At 40.5% G+C, this 12,020-nt stretch overlaps 1 protein-coding gene across 2 annotated transcripts in view; it reads left to right on the top strand.

Annotated features, from left to right (window-relative positions):
- Nucleotides 1-12,020, top strand: part of erbin (erbb2 interacting protein) — a 60,865-nt gene that overhangs the window by 1,021 nt on the left and 47,824 nt on the right. The gene's annotated exons all lie outside the window — the stretch shown is intronic.

Genomic DNA, 12,020 nt, shown 5'->3' with positions numbered 1-12,020 from the left:
AAATTTAAAAGTGTACAAAAACACTTAAATCCAAAAAAACACATTTTAAATCAGTTATACAATCATCAAAATCATGTTTCTGTTTGTTTATAATAGGTAGTCACTAACAATGTAAGCAGCTGTCTGTATTTTGGGTTAACAGCTGTAACGTCACATGTCTGCCTGTTTGCAATTACTGCTTCCTTATCCACTCAGTGCCTACATCTAATATAGCGCAGTCTGGTACCATTAAAGTATTAGTCAACACAATAAGAGTATATTTTAATGCCTTCCGATATCAGTAACGTAACAGCTGCACTGCAACAACAACAGCAGCAGCAGCAGCAGTCACATCTTTTGTTGCGGAGCACCTTCGACGGACGAGGGATTAGTGTGATCTACACCCAACATCTCGGCGTTTTCATTTTCTCACCACTTCACTAATCAGATTACTATCCCCATTTAACTCCTATGTAATTTAATCCTGTTAAGATTTGAGATGGATGCGGTGCTAATCTCCATGTTTGTTTTTTAGGAATTTAAGCAGGTCCATGCATCACCATCGACTTGTTTTGCTTTGAATTAACTGTTGTTTTGGAAATTACACCAAATCTCTGAAAAGCACAAAACCTTCCGGTGAAAATGAAAGAAACCCGTAGGTGCATTTATTTGAATCACATCTGTGAATGCTTTGTGGTGGGGTTTTAACACATTATTGACAGCATGACATGTGTGCAGGCTATACACCAAAACTAAACTTATATAAACTAATACTTGAAAGTGACAGACGGGCTGTTTTATGTTTGCCAAACAGAGAATATAGCATGTTAAGGTAAACCAGTTATGTATACATTATTCCTCAAGCCTGCTTGTTGAAATGCAGAGAAGGCTTCCTTAAATCTCAAACCTTGAATTGGATGACTGGTATTGTCATGGAGGAAAACAGACACACTCTGCTCATCCTTCAAAGGCCATCCTTGCTGAGACTAGACTATCAGCTGACAGTTGTCATGGTTGTAAGCTGAGAGCTGGTGGCCAGCTGTTAATAGATGATTATCCATCTCTTCATGATAACATTGACTGATGATTATCCTGTTATTTATGATAATATTGACCAATAATATGTAAAATATAACCTTCAAATGTCTCCATAGTTTGTGGTACTATCTATAAACTGGATAATATGCTGCTGCCCACCTTTCCCCTATTTCAATTTTTGATCATTCATCTAATTATATGCAAGACTGATCTTCACTATATACACTGCACAAATCACAAAGACTGCAGTGGCATGTTTCCATTGAGGTGTTGGTGGACAGCACCTCAATGGAAGTTCCTTGTATGATCATTTACAACAGACCTTATCTGGAATGGAAGATAAGGTTTGCTCTAACAAAGGCACTCTATTGCACTGTTCTTTTCTCACCCTATTAACAGAATAGTGTTGTTATAGTACTTGCCAAACAGTTTGTTGTGCCACTTGTTGACGGAAAGAAAGCAAAAACTACAAAAGCCTTCGACAAAAGCACCAGAGTCATGTTTCCTTATCTTCATTACACACGAATAATGTTACCCTGGTTTCATAATGGTTAATCCAAAGTCAATAAAGCTTCCATTGTGAATTATTTCCATTCCTCTGTGACTTGGACAAATACATCTTTTGAATGATTAAGCCTAGGTCACCCAGGTTAAAATCATTTGCTCCTAAGCAGCTCCTAAAATATTAGGTTCAATAGTTCAAAACTCAGCCTGCATGGCAATATAGGGTAATACCTAACAAATGGATGTTTTTACTTCCTAATGTTGATGTCATTCCTGTTGAAAAGGAACACAGTGAACGATCATCCTTAACTGTGAACCAATGACATATCCGTTAAGGAGAGAATGGCTGTTGAACTGGTATTACATATACATTATTCATGCCTGAACACAGGGCTGTGACCAGAGGTATTTTGGGAGTATCGTTTAATCTTCAGGTGTGTTCGACTAATGACTTTTTTTATCAGATGGGGAAGTTTAAAAAAAAAGAAAAAAGTTTTACAGCTTGTGTGACCATATAAGTGCAAATTGCTTTTCCCAACTACAGCAAGAATAGCCTTGAATTTATTCTTTTGGTATTTCTACTTTTGTGGTGAAAGAGAAATATGCTCAAGCAATGTGTCAACAATGTTGTCGTGTACCAAATGCATTTGTGGTTATTGATTTAATTCTCTTGTTGTGACACAGTTAACTAGTTGTCGATAATGGTATAAAGCCTTAGTGAAAACATTTGGAGAAAATATCTGTGCTTGTGACACAATTAACGACATTTCCTACATATTGTTTTTTCAGCCAAAGCAAAATCCGAAATTAATTTAGGTTATATCTTTGACCACTATAAGATTGCCCTCCTATCCTTATAGCTGATTCAGTGCTGATAGATGTAGAATGAGAGCCAAATAATAAATAATTGTCACACCTTTCCTGTTTTATAGTACATTCAATATCTTTCAGATTTGGACTGTTGGATGGCTAAAACAAGTAGTTTGAAGACCTTAGGCGCGTTCACACCACTGTACTTTTCCCACTTTAGTTCCGATATAGTTCCAAAATGTTGCGTTCACACCCAAAAAATCCGGAACTATAATTAGTTGATGAGAACCTTTTTATCCCCTTTTCTGTCCCTGCTAGAGAGCATGGACTTTCGTGGGAGAAAAAGGCTCCTATTTCTGATTGGCTGGGCGGAATGCAAACCACGCCCCGTAAAACTCAAAAGGTTTTGTGAAGTCGCCATGTTATTATCCTCGCATTAGCACTATTAGCATTAGCCCAGCGCTCAAACGCAGAAAGACTAACTTATGGCAACACAAAAGAAAACATGGGAGCGGTGGTGATGAGGAGCAGGGCTCTCGACTAACTTTTTCACCATCCTCCCGGAACCATCCCGAAATACATTCTAAGCCGTCCCGAAATTAATGTGGACCGTCCCGAATTTAAAATATTAGTTTTTCTACATTATCATTAGTTAAAATCATTCAAAGTGACCTTTAACATAAATAAAACATCATACTACATAAAATACAATCTAGATCAGTGGTTCCCAACCTGGGGGGCGCGCCCCCCTTGGGGGGTCGCCAAAGATCGCAGGGGAGGCGCCAGGCCTCAGATGATTTGAGGCCAAATATGATATTTAGACTTTTTATTTTTTATTTTTTTTACATATAATTGTAAAGCAATATATGCTTGTCACTAAAAGCCTTGTCTCTACATTAAAATATAAAAAATAATTGATTCATTAATTTGAATAACAATTCAAGTTGGTAGCTATTAAAGGCATAAAAAGACAGAAATGTATAATTCTTTCTTTAATAGAAATGTTTCTTCTGCCCGTAAATTGTCCAAACCGGGCTTTTCTGGATAAGCGCATTTTTTAAAAATAGTCATTGTCCATGCCGGTTTCTGTTGGATTATTTGTCACAGTTGCTCCGATCAGATCGGTCTCCTCCATTTCTTAGATTATTTACGACTTTTGAATCCATATAAAAACATCGGCAAAATCCGGCTTACTTTGAGCATGTGCTTTAAACAGTTTAATCCCTTTGTGAATTCTTTCCACTTCCGCGCCGTCCTTTAATTTCTTCATACAGCGGGAATCCAAATGAATCAATCCTGAGTCCAATAACCATCAAAGTCACTCCAATAGTGCTCCTTAATTACACTTTCATCCTCCTTTAGCAAAATACTTCACATTCATCTAGTTTTTGACAGTAGTTGTAGCATTTTTGAGACTTTGAAACCTTAATTACCGCTGTTGCGCCCCCCCCCCCCTCCGCTTGTGTGTGTGTGGTGGGAGGTGGGGGGGTCGCAACTTCCAACAGGAGTCATTTGGGGAGGCCTTTGGAAAAAAAGGTTGGGAACCACTGCTCTAGATGATAATTCATCAACCTTTTTGGAGTTGTCTGTTGGCGACACTAAGACTGCGATATAATGTTTATGTAGCAATAATACATAAGACGTATATTTTTTAAATGTCTGCAGTACCATAACGTCGGAGCTTAATTGTACCACGTTCTTTAATAATTCCGGCCCGGGGCCCGTTTAATACCGGGGCTCTGTACCCATCTAAGGACTGAATGCGAAGGAGAGTTCTCATTATTCGCGGGCCAGGAATTTGCGGGGGTGTGTGTATGTGTGTGTTTCGCGGGTTGCTAAATGTTTTGTGTGTTTACGTTGACAAGGAGGTTTAATAACTGTGTGCTACACAAAACGTGCAGTCATTTTCATTTTCATCGCCGTTCGTAGAGAGTTAGCAGGGTATTTTTATTTCAACTCTCGTCCCAAATTCGTCCCAACATTTTTTTTATCCTCCCCGACCCTATTTTTTTCGGCCCTGGGACAACTGGAGGCCCTTAAGCTCAAGCCCTGATGAGGAGGTGTCGGCGTTCTGGCGATTTAGTCGTAAGGCTTCAGTAGAAGCTGCTGGGAGTCCCAGCAGCTTCTACTGAAGCCAGTCCCCAACTCCGGGGACTTCGGGTGGAAGTATACGCCGTGAAGTTGTTTGCGGCCTGCCAGTAAACCCAAAGCAGAAGAAGAAACAGTGACGTCACCGGCTTCATTTGCCTAATCCTCCCTCAGGGAACTTATTCCGGTGTGAACGCGGTCTGTACTTAGTTCATGAGAACTAAAGAGTTCTCATGAACTAAGTTCTGATGAGCCTTTGTGGGAAAAGTACTGCGGTGTGAAAGCGCCTCTTGTGCTATAAACCATTCTGATTGGCATTTCATACCCCAAATTAAAATAATCTTCAGAGTAATCAACAGTTTAAAAGATAAAGGTGTCAACACCTAAAACTCTCCCATTGCCATTATCAAGGATCAAGGTTCAAGGCTTTTATTAATCATACGTACATAGCTATAGTGTAGTTAGGACGATGAAAATATTAGGCCACAGGCTCCTCCAACAGTGCAACACAATAAAACAGAAAAACAGAAAAAATTGTGCAAGTAAATAAACAAATAAAAAATTGTGCAATAGGAGTCTATATACAAGTGAATGGAATATGATATATTGGATAAATCATTTCTAAATTTCAGCCAGATTAATGTTATGGATGTTGTTTCAAAAGTTCAGGTGTTTAATAGTCTTATGGCCTGTGGGATGAAACTGTCCATAACCCAAACCATATTCATTGTTTGATACTGAAATGTGTTGGTGTGTTTTGTTCTATATGAACACACATAACTAGAAATACATCCTCAACATGTGGGGAGCAATGCGTCAGAAATTGGTGACATGTGTGCTCTACTGGAAACAGTATGATAAAGTAGTCCAATTGGACCATGATAATATTAGCCTCAAATATAATTTTATCTAATCCCCATTTGTATGTGACTGATTAAGGCAATTGGAGGTCTAACCAAATTATTTTCTAATCATTACCAGCTTTTTTGTTGTCATTTCTAACTACTCAGGAACATTACATTGCATTTAACTGATGGTTTTAACCAAAGCGACTTACAATAAGTGCATTCGACCAAGAAGATACAAACTTGAAGAAAACAGAATCATATAAGTACATCAGGTTTCATAGAGCCAAAACATTTGAAGTGCTACTCAACTGGTTTTAGATAAGCCAGTCCTTTTATTAGTATATAAGTGCTTTGTTAGCAATTCTTTGTTAGTAATTCTATCGCTCAAAGTACAGTCGAAAGAGATGAGTTTTCAGTCTGCGCCGGAAGATGTGAAGTCTATCGGCTGTCCGGATTTCAATGGGGAGCTCATTCCACCATTTTGGAGCCAGGATAGCAAACCGACGTGATTTTGCTGATGGGAACTTGGGTCCCCCTAGCTGTGCTGGTGCAGCGAGCCGTTTGGCTGATGCAGAGTGCACGTGCTGGGGTGTACAGTTTAACCATGTCCTGGATGTAGGAAGTACCAGTGTCTTGAAGTGGATTTAGTTACTGGAAGCCAGTGAAGTGAGCGGAAGAGCGGCGTGGTGTGGGAACATTTTGGAAGGTTGAAGACCAGGCGCTGCATTCTGGTTGAGCTGCAGAGGTCGGATGGCACATGCAGGTTGACCAGCCAGGAGGGAGTTGCAGTAGTCTAGGCGTGAGATGACGAGAGCCTGGGCCACAAGTTGCGTTGCTTTCTGGGTCAGGAGGGGACGTATCTTTCTGATGTTGTAAAGAGTGTATCTCCAGCAGCGGGTTGTAGGAGCAATGTTTGCAGTGAAGGACAGTTTGTTATCTAGGGTCACACCCAGATTCCTTGCAGTCTGAGTCGGGGGAACAACAGAGGTGCCAATGTTGATTGTTAGGTCAAGGGTGGGACAATCTTTCCCCGGAAGGTAAAGCAGTTCAGTCTTGTCAAGGTTGAGCTTGAGGTGGCGAGCAGACATCCACTTAGAGATGTCAGCTAGATAAGCAGAGATGCGTGCGACGACCTGGGTCTCAGAGCGGGGAAAGGACAGAATTAATTGGGTGTCGTCAGCATAGCAGTGGTATGAAAAACCATGCGAGCTAATGACTGATCCGAGCGAGTTTGTGTACAAGGAGAAGAGGAGGGGACCAAGAACAGAGCCCTGAGGGGCCCCTGTAGTCAATTGACAAGGGTCGGACTCGGACCCTCTCCAAGTTACCCTGTAGGTACGGTCTTTGAGGTATGAGGTGAGGAGGGAAAGGGAAGAGCCTGACACTCCAAATTCTTGGAGAGTGCGAAGGAGGATCTGATGGTTCACCGTGTCGAATGCAGCAGACAGGTCCAAAAGGATGATGACAGAGGAGAGGGAGGCTGCTTTAGCCATGTGCAGTCCCTCAGAGACAGCAAGGAGGGCAGTTTCTGTTGAGTGACCTGCCTTGAAACCAGACTGGTGCGGATCCAGAAGGTTGTTCTGATGGAGATCATCAACATCCATTTAAATGTTATAACCTTAGTGCAGAAGCTAAAGATAGTGCCATGTTCCTAATGTGGTAAATGTAGCTGTCTCTGTTCTCGTCCATGTAGTCATACACTTTTATTAAGTTAAGCTGTACTGAGAGGAAGATGGAGCTTGACTCTATTTCTGGTGTGTCACATCTATTCAAGTTTGGCAATAAGAGAGACAGGGTAAACACAGTGTTGACATTTTCAGCCAACTACTGTCTCAACACTGCACTCTGCACACAGCTTGTGTTTGAGCTGGTCATCATTGTTTAAAGACCCAGTGAAGTGCATGTTTTTGCACCAAAATGAAATGGCAGTTTCATTCCTTACATATCATTGTGCCTGTTCATGGCTAAAATCATTTTTAATAATTCATAATGAATGAATGAATGAATTATTAATTTTGCCGTCTGAGCCTAACGGAAGTTGCAGACGATAGTGGCTGTGACGTCACAAGATGTACCCAGTTGCGATTGTAAACATGGCGGAGACTTTGGAAAGTGATACTAGTGTGAGAGAAATGATTGATTTGGACAGCTTTTCGGACAGGATAGATGAGGAAAGTGATCAATTTGGTGCACTTTGAGGGCAACATTAAGAGATTTATGGATACAGCTCTCAACACTCATATGAAACATATATTTCAATAATCAAAAAACATTGGAAGGATTTCTTAACCTATTTTATACAACTAATATTACATAGATGGAAATATTTGTTTACATAGATGACCAAACCCACTGAGATAACTTAGGCTACAGTTTACCTCCCTGAGCTGACGTTATCTCTCTGTCCCACAGGAGAGCACTCTCCCTCTCCTTATTGTTGAAACAGCTAATCTCCGTTAGCTCCGAGCTAGCACCAGATGCTAACGAAAACCCTGTAACTCTCTCAGTCTCTCTTTCTCTCTCTCTCGAATCGACCAGTGGCCTTTATTTATCATGATCAATCAAAGAATCTACGAAACAATGACACCAGCCAGGCTCACCTTCATCTTTTGGGAACAGAAACATCGCCACTTCGGCAGACTTGACATTACTACAGCCAGCGGCAATGCATCGTTTCCCCTGTGTTTTTCATCCCTCTTTCTTCACTGTCGCCTCCATTGTCAGGTTTTCTCGATTGGCAATCACTTCCAGTCGACTCCGACACACTTTCCAGGAAAATACTAGCTCAAAAACGTTGAGAAATTCGACTTTGAAAAAGAGAAAAAATGAACGGTGGTGAATGTAAACAATGCGGCGGCGTCCATCTCGTGAAGTCACGCAGTAGATCGCAAGCCACGCCCACGAAGGCGAAGGTCGACTGCAGATTTCCCCGGCAAATTCAAAACTCGTCAAATTTGTTGCTATTCCAACATCTTTTGATATGGGTTCCAATGGACAATTTTGGTCATTACTATACGTATTAGCATAACAGATCACGCACAGGTGCACACTTCACAGGGTCTTTAAGCTATTCAGGAAATACAGTGTTTATTATGCATGTGCCCTGACCGGTTTGGTAGGAGATTGTCTGTGTAGTGTTTTCCTTTGAGCCTTTTCACTGCTTTGTTCATGATTCTTCTGAATCTCTGCAGAGGACAGTGATATGTGTTTAGCTGCCAACACGTGTGTTCCCTGCTCCTTAAAGTGGGTGAAAGCATATAGGAAATTACTAGAGTTTTGGTCATGTGATAAAGTAATGTCATGAGATTAGTCAGCCACATGAGGAAGAACATTTGTGGTAAACCATTGTCATATCTGTGTAGTATAAAGGAAAAATCAGGGAAAATATATTATTTCTTTGGTTTGTGAAGAGATACAGTGGGGCAAAAAAGTATTTAGTCAGCCACCAATTGTGCAAGTTCTCCCACTTAAAAAGATGAGAGAGGCCTGTCATTTTCATCCTAGGTATACCTCAACTATGAGAGACAAAATGAGAAAAAAAATCCAGAAAATCACTGTTGCTGGTATTTTGGCCCATTCCTCCATGCAGATCTCCTCTAGAGCAGTGATGTTTTGGGGCTGTCGCTGGGCAACACAGACTTTCAACTCCCTCCAAAGATTTTCTATGGGGTTGAGATCTGGAGACTGGCTAGGCCACTCCAGGACCTTGAAATGCTTCTTACGAAGCCACTCCTTCGTTGCCCGGAGGGTGTGTTTGGGATCATTGTCATGCTGAAAGACCCAGCCACGTTTCATCTTCAATGCCCTTGCTGATGGAAGGAGGTTGTCACTCAAAATCTCACGATACATGGCCCCATTCATGCTTTCCTTTACACGGATCAGCTTACCTATTGCAGATTCAGTCTTCCCAGCCTGGTGCAGGTCTACAATTTTGTTTCTGGTGTCCTTTGACAGCTCTTTGGTCTTGGCCATAGTGGAGTTTGGAGTGTGACTGTTTGAGGTAGTGGACAGGTGTCTTTTATACTGATAACGAGTTCAACAGGTGCCATTAATACAGTTAACAAGTGGAGGACAGAGGAGGCTCTTAAAGAAGTTACAGGTCTGTGAGAGTCAGAAATGTTGTTTGTTTGTAGGTGACCAAATACTTATTTTCCACCATAATTTGCAAATAAATTCTTTAAAAATCAGACAATGTGATTTTCTGATTTTTTTTTTTTTCTCATTTTGTCTCTCATAGTTGAGGTATACCTAGGATGAAAATTACAGGCCTCTCTCATCTTTTTAAGTGGGAGAACTTGCACAATTGGTGGCTGACTAAATACTTTTTTGCCCCACTGTATGTTGCCAAGGACCAACCAATATTCTATAGATGTGCCCCCTGATGATTGGATAGTTTTATTCAGCACTGTGTTCAGTTTCACAAAAGTGTCACTCTCTTCATGACTGTAGATCAGGGGTGGGGACCTCCAGCCTCCGGGCCGTACACGGACCACGAGACCATTTGGTACGGCCCTCGAGGTAATTTATAAACACACGCAAAAAAGTTAAAGAAATCTAGACCGCAAAATAATTAAACAAGCGAGTGCCTGTCTTTCCTGGCCAAGGTCAGGTTTCTTGAACACAACACGAGCCTAAGGTGTCATCACGTGGTATATGTCTCGTCTGACAGGGCTGCAGTTCTGACCGAGAGCACCAGAACGCCGCTCCAGCACTTCCAAAAATTGCAGTACCCATAAGGAGCCGTACACATGCCACAGTTTTTTTGTTTCTGTGTCTTTAGTTGTAAGCCCAGTGGCATCTGTTCATCTGTCATACTGATCATACAGTCAATAACTTTGTTGTTATTAGCATCTGGTTAGCTAGCTATGCTAACGAATATAAAAAGCTTTTTCTACAACCAGTGAGGTAAAGGCACATCTTTATATGATCATTATAGTTATAAAAAAATAAGAGAATAAAGTAAACGGTTATAAAATACTATTTGACAGTAAAAAAAAGTTGTTGTGCATGCCCCCCGGACCCCCCTAGAGGAGGTTAGGTCCCCCCCCCCACACACTTAAATCATGTTCACATGGATAGGAAACTAAATTACATTTGCACACATCTTGTGTCAATATCTTTCTGTTTTGGTGGTCATGCCACACCGTGCACGTGCATGCATGCACGAGTCATGGCAAAATATCTGGATTAAGAGGTTGCTTTTTCTTTGCACAGCATGAAAGAAAGGCCAAATGAATGGGCCGTGATTTTAGTTTTTTTGAGCAGAGGTCAATCATTTGCTCGGCCCTCGGAGGATGTTGAAAAAATTGAAATGGCCCTTGAGAGGAAAAAGGTTCCCCACCCCTGCTGTGGATCAACATGGTAACTAAATCTAATCTTGATCTGGGGCGGTCTATATTCAGATTAGGGATGTCTTGAGTTGATATTTATAATTTATAGCAACGTTGCAGACCCACTGACCTTAGGCTGTATAAAAAGCACTGGCACACCTCTCTTTACTAAATGTGTTTGCTCTTCAAGAGACTTGTTCGGACTAATCTTTAAGATATGCTTTTTGTTCACCATTTTCATTCTAAGGTTTCTCCAAATCCTCCTCCTCTTTTTAAAATTGATTTATATTATTCTGTCAACACTTGTGCTGTGTGACATTGTTATAATTTACAATTGATCTATAACTTTGTGTCCACAGCAACATTTGACTACCTCTTTTGTTTTTCACAAATCAGTCAGATATATTCCCATGTTTATAGATTTTTTCTTTTCTTCGTCTGTTGCCCACTGGCTATTAAAGCTGGCTTAGTAATCAGCAGCGAACCACTTCAACACTTCGGTTTATTCACAGCATTCATTTTGTTATTCTACACTATTGTTGTTTTATAGTTATTTGTTAATGTATACAACCCAATTTGTGTTCTTTGATATTGAAAAGGATATTGCATTGTGTTTGTTACTTTCGTTGCAGTTGTATATATGTCTTAAGTGTAATTTGGCTTGGCTTCCTATTTTTTATGGACATGCTTTTTTATTTTGAAGGAGAGTTAGTGCTGTTGACAGGAAGTTGTTGTTGCTATGGAAACAACGTGACGGAGATTAACGGAGAAAAGTCATATCTACATATAAAGAGGAAGAAAGTAAACTATAAAGTGTGTGGTTAAGTGTTAGCACCCCCCGAAGAGGCACAAGCTCTTACGTTGATATTGGAGATTTCAATCAATTCAATCAAAAACGAAAAAAACGAATATCCGAATAACGAAATTGAAACCTGCTGCCTCCATACTGTACTACAGCCTAACTGATGTTATGTGCTGTAGGCTTGGGAAATGCATTCACTCCAGGCTACACACTGTACTGCTTCAGGCAAAATACCTCGGCACAACCGTAACACATCAGCACATCATATTCAGCCTTTAAGCTAGACATGTCAAAGTTATGCTGAAGAATATTTAATCTGGCTATTAAATCAAGCTTCTATTATATTGTATTTGAATAGTTCAGTTATATGATATCAACACTGAACTGTTTGTATTAAACGTTCAAATAAAAAGCACTAAGAATGTTTAATACGGTTTGGGACAACGATTGGGCTCAGCTCATTCATATTCAGATTCTGCCAGATTCACTGCAGAAGAAAATGCAGCAAATAAAGAAACTTGAACTCAGACTGATATGACGCAGCTGTTCGATTCTAACTAGTTCCTAGAGAACATCAACACGTTGATTATATCCTTAATTGTGATGATAACTTGTTATAAG

The sequence above is a fragment of the Notothenia rossii genome, assembly GCF_949606895.1.
Source record: "Notothenia rossii genome assembly, chromosome: 11".
Classification (NCBI taxonomy): domain Eukaryota; kingdom Metazoa; phylum Chordata; class Actinopteri; order Perciformes; family Nototheniidae; genus Notothenia; species Notothenia rossii.
This window is presented reverse-complemented; position numbering and strand designations above follow the sequence as displayed.